This window comes from Diorhabda carinulata, chromosome 2 (assembly GCF_026250575.1).
Source record: "Diorhabda carinulata isolate Delta chromosome 2, icDioCari1.1, whole genome shotgun sequence".
Taxonomy (NCBI): domain Eukaryota; kingdom Metazoa; phylum Arthropoda; class Insecta; order Coleoptera; family Chrysomelidae; genus Diorhabda; species Diorhabda carinulata.
In genome coordinates, this window is record NC_079461.1 from 23,156,002 (window position 1) to 23,175,335 (window position 19,334).

A 19,334-nucleotide genomic window follows, 5' to 3' on the forward strand; every position below is an offset into this window, starting at 1 on the left:
CTAGATGCCGACATCTTGACGGTTATTGAGTTAAAAATACATCTGTGATTTTGAAGATATTTGGTAGGCTTCTTTAGTACAAAATCTAATGTTTTGTTTGAGGTTCGCATTTCACGATAAAACTGCAAACACGACTTCACAATAGGAGATGTTAAGTTCGAACGCGTTCAAATTTGTTTTCTCAACATATGAAAATATCAATTGCATTGATTATAGAAATTCAGTTAACGTATTTTTTAATCATACCACCATAACAAATTATACAAATTGCCTTACTTTGCTCACGTTTTGTTCGAAACATCAACATAGACAGTTGCGATGTACAATGCTTTATGAAAGCAGTATGCTATTTTTAATCAAATTATAACAATAGGTGTGTTATCGTTGAGAAACGTCTCATTCTGTATATTCATATATATTAGAAATTCAATTTCTTGAAGCTTATCCCACACTGTTGTTATGTAATGTAAGACTTTGAAATATTTTTGGCATTTTACTGGGATTTCATAAAATAAAATTTCGATTATTTCATTTAGATGTCATTATTAGAAGTTGATAGATAAATTTATCGATATATAAATTCATAAATTTATAAAGCAACAGCGGAACGAATAAGTATGATGTTTCAAATATCGAGTATTTATTTTGAGAAAAATGAAATAATGCTTGAATGAGAAACGATTCATAATTTATATAGATAATGAAAGCTGTTAGGGGTATTGGTTCTGTTCCGAGAAGAAGAGAAACGCAGCAATAGTCAGGAAAACAAAATTAATTTTCATGTCTTCTCTGTTGATGTATTTTTAGATTAATAGTAAATAATTCACATAATTCTTTGCATAATTGAAAGAATTTCAGTTCTGTTCAAAAAAGTTTGAAGGAAAAAGAGATGAACGTATGTTGTATGGTCGTTCCCCACCCATACTAATCAACCACATAAATATAAAATACATTTTTGGGATACATTGTTGAAGCAAATTAATGAATTATTTGTTACTTAATATGAAAAAGTAAGTTTTAAGTCAACATACAATTACTAAAATTATGTGGACTATCTCATTTTATCTTGAATTATCTTTAGGCCACAAAAAATTCAAATGTTATAAACAAAAAAGAAGAAACACCTACTTTTTGTTAATTTAAAATAATTATTATAAACAAAATATAAATATTCTTAAAACTTTAATAAAATAATAATGATTTGTATGTATGTAAGAAAAGATCTACGGAGCCAAAGCATTTTCTATATAACCTCAATTTAGAACGATGAAGGAAGTATGAGAAAACTTATCTGATTAACAATCTTCCAGTTTGTTGAAAAATAGGCTTACTTAAAAAATTCTAGCTCCCTCATGTGTTTAAAATATGCCATATTTTTTGTAGATTTTTCGATTTACTTTAAATATTGTATAAATTTTCTAAGTTGATTCTAAAATGAATGTTCATTTTGCAGTGTAGGCTTGCCTTTCAGACGATAATATAAATTTTTATTTTATCACACTATACTTTAAAAAAGGTTGCATAAAGGCCCCTTTCATTGAAATGATCTCTATCAAAGCTTTGATTTTAGTGAATATAAGAAAAAAAATATATGAAACTCCCACTTCTTTTTCCAACGTCAAAAGGACTCAAACAGCATAAGTCCGAAATAACGCCTGACATTATAACCATGCTCACTCTAATGGTGGGGATAATTTTACAGGCTCACCTGTTTCCCCATTAATGGAAACTCTGATACTGGAACTCACTCGGTTTTCACACAATCTGCTGCGATCTTTCGCCGCGCTAGCCCGACATCTGGAAAACGTCCGGACGCGTTTTAATACAAAAAGCTTTCGTCGTCGGAAACGTATTACAAACTTTTACCAACTTCTAGCGGGTTCTCTTTAGTGTTTTGTGAATTTATGAAATATCTTTAGAGGCGTTGTATAAGCAGGTTAGTTGTGTTTTCAAAAAAGAATTTTTTTTCCTTTCTGGAACATCTTGTTGTTTGTAAATCATGATTATGACTATTTTTGTATTTTAAGCTTTGTTTATTAATTATAAATGAAGTCTGGATTACAAAGAATTCTAACATGACATTTTTTTTATTATGCAGCTTAACGTATACATGACATCTGGCCATTAGCACGAGTTACTGTTATTGATAATATAATAATTGATAATAATTATATGAAATGAAATAGTGGGAAATCTATTGAATGATATTAAAATTGGTAACTTAAATATTAACTATAGATTGTTTGTAGTTTAAATTGCCCGATTTTGCCCATTTGTCTGAAATTACCAAGAGTAATATTTATTTATAAAGGGTAATTTGTAGTAAAACTAAAACTTTTACATCGTCAACAGTCCATTGATAATTTTTTTTTAATGAAATTAACTTAATCTATTTTTTAATATGGATTAGGAAGAAGGGTGATTTGATTCATTTTTTGAAAGTGTTATTGGAATGAAAATTATGTGGAGGAAAATACCTACAAATTTGTTCTGGTTTGTGAATTTGTCCATTAGGTATTAGATAATAACTAATTTAATATATAATAATAACTTTTTCATATATTTAATATATTTAATATATTTAATTTAAATTAAATTGAAATAATTGGAGAAACTGTTTGAGCAAAATTATAGATTGAGAAAGATGATATATGTACATATAATTAATTATAGAGATGAAAGAATATAACCTATAAATTAATGTTGCATCTTACATTGTGAACTTTGTAATCTTATAATGATATAATAAGAAGATAAAAACAACAAAAAGAAGAAATTGCGAGAGTTTACTTTCAGGGTATGACAAAAAAAAGATATCGTCGAAGAACATAATTAAAAAAAGGGGTAATCGTTGGAAAGGACTATAAAAGACGGGGAAAAGAAGGTTTTACTTAGTTACCAAAAGTAAATTCTGAAGTACAAATAGTTAACGGAAAATACTAGTGGAGAGTTACGGATAGTGAATAAAGAAAAAAACCGAAAGAGTATATAGTAATCAAAATATTCTAAACGTTTAATTGGATGAAGGGAAAAAACAATAAAAAACTACTGAAGTGTGCATAAGCCCCAAAGCTATAAATCCAGTACAAAGTATCAAAGTCAAATAGATTCCTGAGGAACCGTAAATATAAACATTCGTTATTTCAGTTCATAATAATAATTAAAATAGACAGAGATAGGATATGAATTTTTGATATTCAATTCTACAAATTGTCATTATTTAGTGCAAATCGAATTCTATAACCAATCAAATAATATTCGCATATTTGTGAAAATTTAATTCTATTCTGTCATAAATGATAGAATCCCAACATCGACAGTATAACACATCATACCCACAGAGAAAAAGTTTCTTCATATATTGTTCCAAGTACTGCTAATTTGTTGATAGATAATAGGTGAATATTCTAGAATATAGGGAAAATCAAATTTTTGGAACAATACAGGTATTATAACTACTTTTATCAAATTTGTTTTTTTTTTATTTATATCGTGTACTACAATATATCTCGATTGGAGCCCAACGTTTTAGTTTTCTTTTCAATCAATCAATAGACGCCAGACATAGTCTAATATAACAAATACATTAGATTCAATTTCGTTGTAAAACAAATCAATTTTAAATAAACAAAAAGACAGTTATATGATAAAATAACTAGTTTTAAGGGACAATGTATATAATCAAATATGGTAGTGATGTTTTTGTTCAAATAACTTGGGAAATTATATTTTCGTTACTCCTTTTAATGAAAATAAAATTACATACATTGTACATCAAACTAACGTTAATTGTATATCGTTGTCAGCAAATTAAAAATTTTTTTTTACTTGATTGGATGATGTGACGACAAAGAGTTTTTACATTTTAATTTCTGCATGACATTTAAACATGCTCTTATCTTTAACTCATGGAATCTTCAAACCCGATTTTTTATCACTTCAAAACGTAGAATTAATTTGAAATTTAATTTAATCAGGAAACCGATTATTTCTCTAAAGGCCCCGAGAAGCCGATCTCCCCACATTTATGACCCCTCCCGCCAATGATATATTTTTCACGTTCGCCAAAACCACAAAACTCGCCAATAGGTCCCTATAATTACAAGGTCCAGGTGACTAGCTCCCCAGTTAGCTAAAGACCAGCAGTGAGTGTGTTAGTGTGAACAGTGTCATTCGTTCCGTGGAGTAGGCAGTTTGAGATCACGAAATTGGATCACTTCTTACCAATGAATGAAACGTCGAGAATTTTCAAAATTCCAATATTTACATATACATATATTTATATATAATATATATATATATATATATATATATATATATATATATATATATATATATATATATATATGCTATTTTTATTTAATTTATTTACAATAAATCTATTGTTATAGGTCTGTTGTTTTTTTTTATAATTTTCGGAATATAAAATTTGGCGTTTCGACTCTTCTTTAAGTTTTTATCAAAATATGATATTACCACTGACAATTTGCGTATATCACCTTCAAGATGAATATCAAAATAAGAATAAAACAAATTAAAACATTGTTCTAATATGAAAAATTAACTTTTCCTTAGTTCTTACATCTCAAATATTAAATTATTTGTAGTTTCATTAGGTAACTTAGGTAATGGATTGATTAATATAAATATTAATATAAATACGCGAATTGTCAGTGTTAATATTCGGTGTCATCATATTTTGATAAAAACTTGAAGAAAAGTCGAAACGTCAAATTTCATCTTCTAAAAATTAAAAAAAAACTGATTTTCAAACAATATATATATATATATATATATATATATATATATATATATATATATATATATATATATATAATGCTATTATTTTTATTTACAATAAATCTCCTATTGTTCCGATTTTATATTTTTACTTATGCGCGTTCCTGCTTTTACAGTTAAACAAACAGCGATATTAATTTTACGATCAGTAATTATATTCATTTATTGAGAATAAGTTTCAACTTTTCAGTTTGATTATTAAATCATGCTTATTTGTTTTTGTCAGCATAATTGAATTATGAATACAATTAAAGGTGGTTGCTGTTTAGCAATTTCCTTGTGGCCAAAATTCAATAATATCGTTGGTTTGCTGTTTACATTATCAATTTATGAAACGAGGATTAGAAACTATTTCAAAAAAATTGAGGGATCATTCCTCAAAGACAGCAATTTATTTAAAACGGTCTCCTTTAATTCGAATAATGGACGCAGATGATGGTAAAGCATAAAAATATAATTGGTACATATAGGTACAGCAATTTAAATGAAAGTTCATCATATAGGACCATTTTAAGAATTAAATTATGTAAAAAGTAAAGTAAGTAAACAGTGAATTCTCACCAAAATAGTGCTAGTGTACCAAGTAGAAATGATGTGAACTTGTCAGTTACACACAGAGTGAAGTTTGTTGCATATACAGGATTTAAAATCTCAACTTCTTACGTGCTTGCAATCTAAAAAAACGTTGCAAACGGCTAAAGAGAATGATAAATTATTTCAATAACAATAATTATTAATCTTGAAGAAACCTTTGATACTAAGAATTCAGTAATGGAACTCAATTGAATAAACAAGAAGAAGATGGACAATAAAAGAACATTATGTTTTTTTCTACAGAGAAAAAATACTATTTGTACTCATTCAACAGCAATAAAACTTCTCTAATAACTTTTAGCTGTTTTTAAAGTCTTTACACATGCTACTAAAGCGCCACCTAAATACTCTCTTCCAACGGACACTTTTTGATACGTTGAGATGGTTCTCCTCACATCTATACTCCATAAATTAAATGAAAACCCCATTATTGAGTGACATTATTGGCATGGATATTCACGTTTAATGTGATTCATTCAACATTTATGAGAAAATAGATTAAACGTAAGTAAACAAGAGATACTTCCAGATACTTCCGAACTCAAGCTTTTTTCATTCATTACCTCCATTTTTCAATAAGTTTAAATTTATGGAATTACACTTTACTCAATATTTTTAGTATTTAGTATTGAAAAGTGGTAAATTCTGTATAAAAACTTCATTTCACAAAAACTAGTTATGGAAATTATAAAAAGAAACTGATTAATGTAAAAATAATATAATGGAATAACAATCATTACAAATATAACATTCTGTTTCCTATAAAAATTAAATTAATTAATATTATCCACTCAAGTAAGTTTGAGAAATATCAATTCAACAAGTTGACTAAAAGAAATTTGGTTGGAATATTCTATATACTCAAAAAAATAAACAGTCAAATTTACAGAGAGATGTAATTGACATAATGTGAAATCAATATTAGGATTTGTACAATGTTATCAGAATTTAATATTATTATTTGCCATATTTTCTGTTTCTTTGTAACTTTGCTGCCGAATTGGATGCCGCTTTACTAACATCGCTCTACCGCTTTTAGTTTCTTCCCACTTTAATCACAGTTCATGTATTCCGTATTCTTTTATTCTTCCTTCTATAGTCTATAGTCAGTCAGATTGTGATTTCGCATGAATTTGTTTCATAGTAGGTATTTTTTTTCCTTGTTTCCTTTTAGTTCAATCAATTTAAGATACATAAACCTCACTCTAAAAACTTTATTAATAGTATTTTTGTATGCCTAAATTGTTGATATTTTCAACAAGTTCATAATTTTATTTTCCACTTCACTTTAGAAATATCTCAATGGATCACGATTTTATTTTCCACTACATTCTTGAAAGACATATTACATACTATTCAAATAAAGTACTAACAACAATAATTACTAATATTAAGCCTATCTACCTTCGCAGGTATAAGGCGTGTGTGGAATTCAGCTACAATATATAATTTCTCCAGTATCCACCATTCGTTTCCATAAATAACTTTCCGTCTTACCCCACTTCATTCAATGTCTTCCTTATTGCATGTTTGTCTTAGTTTCCGATTTTGATATTCGTATACTTCTATTTCGTCTTCTTCCATTCTTGTAACATGTCCAAACCATCTGAGGTCATGTACTTTTTTGTCGTTACTTATAATAATTTTCTTCTCTCCTCATTTATCTTCATTTAGAGTGAACAATCCGCATAGGCTATTTCCGATACTTCCAAATCTTCCATATTTCAATGTTTCACGTAGTGTGATGCTTTTTTTTTCTTCTTTTATAGCTTTTTCTCTTTTATGAAGCTCACATCTTCTATCCCTCTATTTGATCTAAATTCGTTTTGAGGAAGTTCTATAATCTCCTTAGTTACTAGTCCCGTTCTTCTTTGCATTACCCTTGCATACAATGTATCAATCATGCTTATTGATGTGATGCCTCTATAATTTATTGCATTCTTGCATATTGGAACAATTGTGCCAGTTTGCCTGTCTTCTCTTATTCTTAGTATTTCATTCATTATAGTTTTTATGCAGTCTATTAATAAGCTATTTCCTACTTTTAATATGTCTACTTATGTGCAATGTTTCCTGATGTTCTACCTGCCGACACTTTTTTAATAGCTTCTCTTATCTTTTCCTCTAACATTACTAATTAATCAACAAAATAGGAAATCACTAAAACTAAAAACTATATCAAATTTAGAATTAAAACTGATGAACACACAAATGATGAACTAACTGAACCTTGGTTATTCTCGTTTTCACTGTTCTTAATAAGAATCTACAAATTACAATTTTGGTTATGCGTAAGCAACAAGATGCAAGAGCGCATTCAAACAGTTAACATTTTTGTTGATAATTCTCGTAACGTTTCAATAAACGAGTGAAATAATCTAAAATAAACAATATGTTACTCGTATAGGATGGATTTACTGATTAGATACCCGGAAAATAAGTATACAGATGATAATAAAAATGTGTGCTGATTGATTGTGCTGTGAACTGAAACTATAAGAATGAACTGCGCTCAGCAATCAACATTATTAGTTGAGTCATTCTACTGATTCTTCTAACTTTCGAGTCGTTTTATTCTTTGATATATATAGGATATTAAATGAGATATATAAAGATATGTAAGCCCTGCTCTAAGCTTTTGAGGAATTGACATTTTGGTATAAAAATATTTGGTTAAGCGCTTGAATATATAAAAACTTGATAGATGTACGCTTCTAATAAGAATTTGATTAACAATATCGAGTAAGGAAAAAGATGTACAGATGTCTCTAACATTTGTAATGGAAATATTTTAATTGAGTTGCGAACTAGTTGAATGTTTAATTCTAATAGTATGCGGTCTTCTGTTCCGTTTCAATTTACAATGTTGCCTATCTCTGTAGGTAATTTTTCTATAGTCTCAAAAATAATGTCGGTTTCCAATGTTCACTTTGTTTATCAAATAATAAAACAGAAGAAAAGCTTCTATATTTGAAGTGTAGCCCATGATGTGTTGTGAACTTAACCTAACCCATCGTTCAGCAAGCTCTTTGAGACCTTTGTAAAACCATTCAAAACATTCCTATTAGCTGTAAAATATAAGCTTCGGTATTGATAACTCAACCATCTAGGATGGTTTAGAAGTACTCTTAACCCTCATAATTCCACCACACACGCAACAAAACTTTCCGATCGAATCGACCTTTTTTTCGACGGATTCTGGTAAATGTCCATTGATTTTCAATATTTGAGATGTTCAGTTAAATCTATATTTCATAGCAAGTAACGATGCGTCTAATAAAATGATGATCTTGTGGCAGGACAAGTATTTACACACCTATATTCGACGTTTAATTAAGTCGAGCTTTAATCACGGTTAATTCGTGTGGTACTATTCTACAATGTTTCCTTCTGTTTCCTCTGTAATCTCAATATCGCACGCAAGTGTACAACCTGAGCGCAAACGATCTTGAAGCATCAAATCTCTACTATTAAAATAAAAAAATCAACGCTGTCGCTGATCAACTGTGTCTTCCTCCTCAATTCCACATATTTTCGTTACTGTAATGGTTTGATGTACTAATAATACACTAGGTTCATATTCGTCGCACTCCATAGTATTAATTATAAAGACGTACTTTGTTGTTGTACGTTTCACAGAATTAGAGACAAGCCTTAACAAGTTACGATATATTTAATTTGAGGTGTAAGTATTTCCACATGAGAAAAACCGATATAGCTTATGTATTTTCTTAAAACAACTATTTTTTCAATTTCACTCTCATACTCTATTCGTCGTTTAAAAGCAGAATTAAATTAGAAAAGTAATAGTAATAATATCAGCAAAGGCTGGAGTACACGACAATTAAGGTCGATTTATATATAACAGTGCCGTGTCGGTTCCGTGTCCGAAGTTTTCGGACAGAAAAAAAAACAAATAAAACAGTGTACATCATTATGAGACTGTTTATACACTGGCATTTCCCGAACGGGGTCTTCAGTGCCCAGAAATTCATCCGAACCGATATTTTCGCTTGGGGAATTTTGTTTCATCGTCCACCAATTCTTTGTCTATTCTGAATTCTCCTTCGCTCAATCTTTTTTCCATACGGGACGAACACTCCATCTTCTTTGCTTCCGCCTTTTCTGCTTACGCTTTTCCTCTTCGTCTAGTAAAAACGCCAATACGGTGAGATGGTGAGATATTCTATCCAAGCCGCCATAGCTAAATTCTCAGTCCCAGTCACTGATCACACACGCTTTGAGACACTGACACTGCCACAACTCGGTATTTTATAAATATGCATTAAAAATACCCGGACACGGCACTGACACGGAACGGACACGGCACTGTTATATATAAATCGACATTTAACATAATTTGGAAGTATTGAATAAAGAAATGAATAAAGTCTACCATGAGAAAATGAATGCTAGTGTTTTTGAAAATGATTCAAAGGAATGATAGTTCATCTTCCTCAGAACGGTATAATAGTAATGGATAATTGAAGATATCACTTTTAGAAAAATTGCCCACAACCAAGTGGATAAGAAAAGATTTACAGAATTACGAAAATTCAAAGAACATTAAGTTCCATCCCGGTTCTGTGACAAATAACTGTATTTCATAGAAATACAGAAAGTCGTGGAGTGACGATGGTTAGGTCTCTACCATATCATTGCGAAATAAATCCGATTGAATCAGTATGGCCACAGATAAAGTGAGAAGTTTAAAAAAAAATTTCGAAATGCTGAACATTTGATTTTGAACGCTGTAAATAATGAGAAGCCTGAAAACTTGGTTGAGACAACCCAGTATTCATTTTAATAAAAAGTAGCACGACATTAACAAAAAAAACAACTCAATTTTACCTTTTGTTTCAAAGCGAAAACCTTAACTAAAGTTTGGTTAGCGACTGTGAAAAAAAAATGTACCAGACTGAGTCAGAAAATGTTCTTAAAAACTAGCCTGCTTAATGCTCCTTCCAAAATGGTACAACATTTATAGTTTTTTTTACTAAAAATTGAATAATACCACGTTTTTTCATTGAAGTCGTAATTCTTCGAAATTAAGAAACTAAAAAATAATAGTTTTAATTGAATGTGCAGCCTTCTTTTGTCTCCATATTACTGAGAAACTGAATGACCTTAAACATTTATTGACTATCTCGCTCACACTCATTGTTCGGTCGGTAACGACGTTATGAAGAGGATCAGAGGTAATACCTGCGCACTGCACCGCAGGGGCGCAGGGTAAATTTAGTACTGCTCCTTGTGTTTAGTGCTACACACATGTTCTTTAATTCCTTCGTCTTGAAGTTTCGGTTTGCATTTTTACGATAACTTCTCATTAACTTGGATTCCGCAATGTATTTAGAATTTTTACAAAATGATCTACCCATTCTTTTGGAAGATGTGTCTCTTGAGACAAGAAGAAGAATGTGACTGCAGAATGATGTGTGCCCTGCTCACTATGCCCGCGCAGTTAGAGCTTATCTGGATGGCACATACTCAAGAAGATGGATTGGCCGGCTAGGACCAATTTTGTGGCCCCCACGCTCACCAGACCTAAACCCACTGGACTTTTTCTACTGGGGATGTTTAAAAGATAAAGTGTACAGTAAACCAATTCGATCGGTCGATGAATTGCGGCAACGAATCAATGAAGCAGCTCGCGAAATTACTAATTTAAGTTTAGGACGTTTAAAGACACAGTTTTTAAGAAGATGCAGGTTATGCATAAGAGCAGGTGGCAGAAATTTTGAAAATCTGCTATAATAGTTTATTCAATGTAAATTCTGAATGGTAAATATTTATTTGAATGTTGTAATTGTAAAATCTAATGAAAATAAAAAAAAATACAACCCTATGTTCTGTACCCAAATTATTTTGATGCCAGCCTACAACAACAATTATAAAAGAATAATGTATAACTCTATTAGACATTGCTAAACTAAAAAGCGATTACAGTAACTAAAAAGTTGTAAGTTGAAGACAAAAGTCGGCTTAACTTTGTATTACGTATTATTTTTTATTTGAAGTATTGCGAAAGTAGTACGACTTCAATGACTATACTTGATATTATTTAATTTTTAGTAAAAAAAAGCTATGAATATTATACCATTTTTTAAAGAGCACTAAGTAGGCTAGTTTTTAAGAACATTTTCTGACTCAGTCTGGTACATTTTTTTTTCACAGTCGCTAACCAAACTTTAGTTAAGGTTTTCGCTTTGAAACAAAAGGTAAGATTGAGTTGTTTTTTTTGTTAATGTCGTGCTACTTTTTATTAAAATGAATACTGGGTTGTCTCAACCAACTATTAGTGGTAGCCCAGAAAAAAAGAATTATAAATTAGAGGTTTTTTATGCCCATAACAGACAAAAATAGGGCAAAAAGTAGAGATTTTTTGAAAAAACCTAAAAGTGTTAATATCTCGAAAACTAAAAAACTTTTACTGAGGTCATGTTGCTTTTATTTGATAGATCTAAAGCTGATCTACCTCCCGTGTCAGCCTGGCGTGCAATTTCTGGGACACCCTGTATAACTGCGCACTCGATGTATTCGTTATATTTATACAGTTTTTATTTCATACGAAAATACTCGAGGTTGGCATATCTTGAAAAATGTTTCAACTGTCCACACGTGGGACTGAATTTTGCAGCTTTATTGTTTCTTTTTGTGTTTCTTGCAATTATTGATGTAGTTTTAGATAACTGTGATATAAATTGTTTATTCCATTTACAGTATCTCTCTTTAAATTTCTAGAATTAACAACGTAAAGCCTTTTTTCGAATTATTCAATTTTCATTGATGCCAAGTTTTTGTGAATGATATTTTGGAGTTTGAAGATTGATATCTTTTGCAATCGGTAGGACTAAAATGTAAGAAACGCATATATTTTAAATAATTCTCTATATTGTTTGATTGATTGAGTGTGTTTTAGATTTCGTTTAAGTATACCAATAATATTTTTTCTGTGAACAATGAGTCAATATTCTTACAACTATACTACTCTTGAAAATTCTAATATACAACTATACATTTTTACATAACAATTCATAGTCATAGTCATGAATTCAGCTTTTTCAGTTACAATAATCAGGTAATAATTTAATTTGAAATCTCCCCTTAATAAGAAAAATGAATTGTTTGTTTTCGATCAATCATCTTGTACGTCGCTTGATATTATGTTTGTAAATAATTCAAAGAATCCTTTAGGATTTTTAATATTGAGTTATAGTATCGAGTCTTATAGAAACAACCAGTTGCTCTAAAGCAGTTGAATAATTTATATATAAATTAATGTCAGGAGAATTATGAATTATGAATTTTATTATGTTTATTTTTAGATTCAAAATGGGTTGTGAATAAAATTACATTTAACGTGCAAAATAATTAGCTGATCTATAACAAACTTCTACTCTATATCCTTTTGATGTGTTGAGTAATACTTTTCCGGAGAATTGATGTTTGTTGCACATAATAATAAAACAAAATCAACAATACTGTAATTCCAGACTTATAGGTATTTACAACAACAACAAGTATGGAGAAATTACCTGAGGAGAATTAGAACATTATTAATCACCTTCCAGCTATTGTGTTATTCGAATCAAGCCTTATTTGATTAGAAACCATAACATAGATATCTTTTATTAGATAATATATAATAATAGATAAGCAGTCTTTTGTTTTGAAATATTAATTTTACATTTGAAACAAAATAATAAGAAACTGGAAATGTAAGGAGACAAACATTGCGTACGTCACTTACAAAACACTACTGATGTCAGAGTGGAATAGAAGCTGACTTTAAAGTAAGTTTAGCGCTTTTTAGTTCTATATACTCACCTGTTACACCATTCCCTTAGTTTTTATATTCAAAATGATTTTTCTGTAATAGTAAAACATAAGATATAATTATAACGAGATTCTCTAAACATTTTGGGAGACATTGACTACTTTCTGTGCTAATTGAATCTGTTCCTTCGGTTATAATACTAAAATGTTAATTCAAAGACACAAGAACAAGCTTGTTTTCGAATTGATATTATGAGATGCCGACTCCAGAAATAGCAAATAAAATTCACTTTCAGCAGTACTTGATGTTCGTCAGCTTAGAGTGCACGTGCTATTAAGAAAAAAAGCATGAACAGATGCAGTTTTGATGACAAGACAGATAACAGTAAAATCGAATATGACAGAAGCCTTTGATGTGTGTGAAGTTGAGGGATATCAACCTTCTTTGCAACAAGCAAATCACATATTGAAACCATAAGAAATATGTATGAACAATATCAGACATAGTTCTGGACAAAATAATGAAAAATAGACGGCCATCGGAAAGATACAGAATTGGGAACTATGAAATACGATTCTTTGTTACGCTGACGACGCTGTACTGGTGACTAAGAATGAGGAGGATCTGCTGCCTGTTTCTAAATTCCCAAATCATTTAATATAGTATCACTACAAAAACGTCTCTCAGTTGAAAGAGAAGTTATTCAGCAAAAAAAAGGTGAAGAAATTGAGGTATTTAGAAATAGATATGTCAAGTTATGGTGACATTCGGAAATAGATAACGAAGACAACAATAGAAAGAAATAAAAGTTTTCAACTTAAAACAAAATCAATAATCTACATAGTTATTGTTAAGACCAACTATATCACACACTGAAAAAACTCGACCTTATACAACTCAAAGAAAAATGGGACAATCAAATTGAAAGTAGACCTTTCTAAAGGGTTCAGAGAGAACGTGGAAGGTAGAAAACGTTAATGGCTAGGTGAGGGTAGAAAAAAGGGATTGAACGAGCTTGTCATTAGTATGGACGATAAGTTGGGCCTGCGCGCGAAAAATCACCAAGGGGACGTCGGATATTAGGACGCTTCTGGAAATGATTAAGTAGTAATTTAGCATTTCTATGGGCAGTGTGACAACAATAAAGAAACAGGCGAATTACCTAGATCAAAGAAAGATATTTGTATAAAATTCTTCGATAATAATGTTTTTGAAATATAAAGTTTGTATAAACTATGAAAATATTCATTGATATACCATCGTGGACATATTTATATTAACAAAAAAATATATTTTCAAAAATCCGCTACTTCTTACCCCAACGCTGAGTCACCTGTGACCTTCCAAAAGCTGCCTGTTTATACGTTAATATTACCTTTCACATCAGAAACCTACATTACATATGGAAACTTCACATATTTGTACCTAATACCAAATTGAACAAAATTCTTAAAAAATAGAATTTATGTGTTGGAGGTTTTCAGCATCAACATAAAAATACTTAAACGGTATATATCTAGGGATTGTTTAAGCCACATTGTTGGTGATATCTATAATTTCCGTAATAGATTCTCTTTATATAACGAATACCGCTATATATCAATGACTATAAAACTATTTTTGAAATTATGTACAACAAAATAATACTACATATACATAAAATTACTTTACCATCGCTATGAGAAAGTGCGTGAATGGAAATGAGATCTCAATGTTGACTCAATAAATGATTCATGAAAATACAAAACACAACGATACGGTGGCGTAGATTAAGTTTGTGAGATTTCACTTGTATTATGTCAACTGTAACTTTGAATAATGTGGGTTTGATAATTCTGATAAAGTTGTTTTATAGACAAGTCTTTATTGAAGCTCAATATTTGATTTTCTAATAACAATGTTTGACATTTGATGAGATTCGGAAAATTGGTACGGGATGAATTTATTTTACACTTTATTAAAACTTTCATAATATATTATATAAACTAAAATTTTCTTTTCTCTATTGTTTTATGTCTAACTCCCAAGCTTGTGTTGCGTAATCAGACTTGTTCTAGTGCTATCATTTCAATCAGCAACAGTACACAACAAATATTATATACCAATGAATATTAGAATAATAAATTGTATTCTATCTCATTTATGAGTCATGAAAGGTCAAATTATAAACATAGTTTGAATCAAATGGTAGGGAAGATGGTTGCTGAAGACTATTGAACCGAAAGTAATCATCTGGATCCAGTTGTCTCTGTTACAACTACATGTACAACTACAATATTATTATTAATATCTAATTATGGAAAATACAGATATATAAAACTTATATAAATTAAAGCGTTTCTATCTATCTATCTTCAATGATGCTTTTCTTTGTCCAATTTAGAAAAGTTTCTCCATTGCTTTAGTTTTAATCTTCCCAACTCATACTGAACGCACTGTTCACACCACCATTACATCAACAATCACAATTACACTGTCTGACGCGCTTTCGATAACCAAATTATCCTCTTCAGAGACTGAAGGTAAACTCTCTGAAAACTATAACTTGGTTATGAATGTTGGTGTAGTGGTACTGTGAACAATATGTTCAGTATAAATATCAATAAATGTCTTCCTCTGATTTTAGAAGGGTTGTTCAAAGGAGAAGATATGAGATCACACTGTGGGTATAATTGCAGTCTTAATTGAGAAGTAATCACCAGTTAACTAAGCTCAACTATGCAACTGTTTAACGAGCCGAAGAATTTCTGGTCGCCAGAATTCCTGTAGCTGTAAAAGTTGATTAGATGATTTTTAGAGAATCAAACAGATAATAGCTATTATGCGATATGTTGGATGTGCAAGCTGCTGTGTGACCCCTAGAGATGTATTAACGCGCGTGTTGTGGAGCAGTCTAGGTTGTTGACTCTTCATAGACAAAAACGTCGATTAGACGATACACACAACGGTCTGCTTTATTTTCCTATTGTGATGCAAAGATAAAATATTTCAAGATAATGTCCTAGCTTTGATTTGACCCAATACTTTGATTTTTACTGATGAACAGACCATGAAATAAAACAAAACGTGAAAAGCGTGAAAATTGGGATGCAAATGCGATGAAACTTGCTGGGAATGCAGTAAAAAGCAAGAATGGGGTTTTTAAAAGCGTTAAGCGTTAAGAATCAATAGAATAGAATAGAAGTATACTTGTTGATAAAGAATTAAGTCTACTATCCACGAAAAAATTGGAACGAAAGCCAGCATGAAATGGGAAATCTATTAGTTTCCTATTGCTTGGATATGGACAAACGCTTTTATGGACAACAGTAATGGATATAAGATTAGTATTTCATTTAACTATCCTTACGGCTTACGACAACTTTTTTCTATAGGACAATTAATTGCTGGAAAATAGTGGAAAAAATGGTTTCTGAAGAGATATTCTCAGCTAAAAGGGTTCACTCAAGAAAACTGCCCGAAATTTTTTGAACTATTGCAGGAAACTTTTCAAAAAATTTGACTGAATCCAGCAAGATTGGTCAATTGTGATGAGACCGGTATAACAACCGTAAAACAGAAACATACAAAAGTACTTAGCTTGAGAGAAAAACGGCAAGTAGAAGCCCTAACGACTTCTTAAAGAGGAGTACTTGTTACTGGGGTGAAATGTATGAGCGTCTCCGGAATGTATATGCTACCCATATTAGTGTTTCCAAGGAAAAACATGAAGCCAGAACTCCTTAGCGGATCGCCTGGGACTAGACGATAGAAACGATCCTTCTGGATGGATTCAACATGATTTTTTCACAGGTTGGCTGCAGCATTTTAAAAAAAATATAAAATCCTCGATCGAAGACCCAGTAGTGCTAATTTTAAATAGGCACTTCTCCCATACCTGCAACATCTATTTTATTGATTTGGCTGGCAAAAACTACATTGATATCGTATGCCTGCTATGTTAGATGTAGCGTTTATGTCCCCCTTCAAAACATATTATACAGTAAATATTGAACCATAGATAAAAAATAATCCTGGAAGAGTGGTAACTCATTATCCGAGTATCCGAGTTATTGGGAGCATATCTTCGTGCTGCGAGTGTTGAGGTGGCAGTAAATGGTTTCAGAAAGTGCAGAATTTTTTCGCTCAATGTTTACACAGAGGATGATTTTGCTATTCACACTCGTCGAGAAAGAACACCAACACCACCTAGAATTCGTCAAGAAGGAACTCAACTAGGACAACCTGAGAGTGACCTCGAAGATAACTTTCCTCTAGCAATAATGAAGAAGAGGATAACACAACCTCTGAAAAATGGCTCTTTCACTCCTACCAAAAATAAAACCTGCATAAAACCTGCGGATATCAGTCCTCTGTCCAGTTGTTCTCATGTATCTACTAGTAAGAAAGGAAGGCAATATAGCTACAAAGTAGTCTCTAGGTCTATATTTAACTAAGAGAGTCAACGAATACAAAGAAAACTTGAGCAGGAACCGAAGACAAATGTCAACTAAAAGGGGAGAAACAAAAAAACTAAACGACCTTAAGATATTCAATATTGGCTTTATTTGTGAAATTTGTTTGGACTGATCATACAATTTTCTCTATTTTTGCTTCTTGATTTACTAAAAAAATTACAAGACCTTTGGCGTTCTTGTACTTTTCGAGTGTTACTAATCCCGGATATGAGTAGAATAGTATATAAACCATTATTTTTCGAATGTTGAATAGTAGGTGTTCCTAATATCGCACATGTCCGATATTGTGAACACCTACTATCCGATATTTGAAACGCAATTTTGAAAGAATTATTCATGTACTCTTGTATTTTTTCCCACGATTAATTGGAAAAAAAATGATATTCGATCAATACGCTTATAAAATATCCAAGAATACATATTATACGAATATATGCCCAAAAACAAGAGCTTGACATTCATTTAAAAAGAAAACTGTAGATTAAAATAGAAAAGTATCCGATAATGGGCTACTTTCAGTTTAAAATAGTTCTAGAAAAGAATTTATAACGTTTATTTACCAAAAACTAATTTTCATCCAAAAAAAAAATTAAATTTTATGAAAAATGTAACAATAGTTGAGAAATAGACAGTATTGCACTGCACAATAAATTTACATAACAATCAACTATATATTACAGACTAGGATTAGATCTTTGAAAAATAACCGAAAAATTTTGCATGATTAAATCGTAGTAGCAAATATTGGTAGTCTATGAATATAGAAAATTGATCACTTACATATTCATATGCATCACTACATCATTAAGGAAAATTTCTTTACAGTGCCAGACATAAACGGTTTGAGCTCTTTAGATATCGTAAAGTTGAGATTTCATACACATGAGTTCGTTTTCCTTTGATCATAATAAGATGATATATTTAATATCTTGAAGTTAGAGCATATGTAAGGAGATGCTTTCGCGTAGTCTATCAGTATATATTTATCAAGTTATCACTTAAAAATTCCCAAAGCTACTCAAAAAGTTTCTGGAAATAAATAGGTTTTTAATTATTAATGCGTTTACGCAAAATTCTTTATATTTACGATAATTGGAGTGCTTAGCTCAATAACAACTCAACAAATTGTTTTGCTATTGGATATAACTATGAATTTTTGCTTTTATTAAGTACATAAATTACCACAATATTTATGAAAGTAATCAATATGCGTTTTTCAATTTTTGAACAGTAAAATTTATGTTATCTGTCATTCGTTCTTTACACATTTTCGTACCCTTCATTCTTCAGAATCACAGATATCCCCGTTGAAGTACGCACAACGTTCATTTTTTCTTTTAATTAGCGAAAAATGTATTCGTCACGGACAAGCATAAAAATGATTCATTTTTTTTATTTTTGTGGTGTTTAAGTAACAAAAATCATACAGGAAATATGACATATTTAGAAATGGATATGGAAGATTCGGTGAACCATGGGTTCGGTATGAATACTATGTTGAATCTTCAGGGTTATAGACGAAATGAGAGCATACCGGATTAGATTGCGAATCTCACATGATCTGGTTCGATCGTGAAAATCATTTTGATTATTGCTACTGTAGTTGTAGCTAGAAATTCCAATTACTATACAAAAGCTCCTGTTTTATACGAATAAAATTATCCTCAGTCTGTCTATTTATTTGGTCAACAAAGTTAATACAC

General features: G+C 30.6%; 1 protein-coding gene across 2 annotated transcripts in view; it reads left to right on the plus strand.

Moving 5' to 3' along the window:
* The first annotated feature begins 1,761 nt into the window (after positions 1–1,761).
* LOC130904095 (sex peptide receptor) overlaps positions 1,762–19,334 on the plus strand; it is a 258,893-nt gene continuing 241,320 nt past the window's right edge. Inside the window, exon 1 of one of the 2 annotated variants that reach the window (XM_057816656.1) lies at positions 1,762–1,936. The gene's annotated coding sequence lies outside the window, so the exon portion shown is untranslated. The remainder of the gene's footprint in view (positions 1,937–19,334) is intronic. The other variant, XM_057816655.1, reaches the window with a different exon arrangement.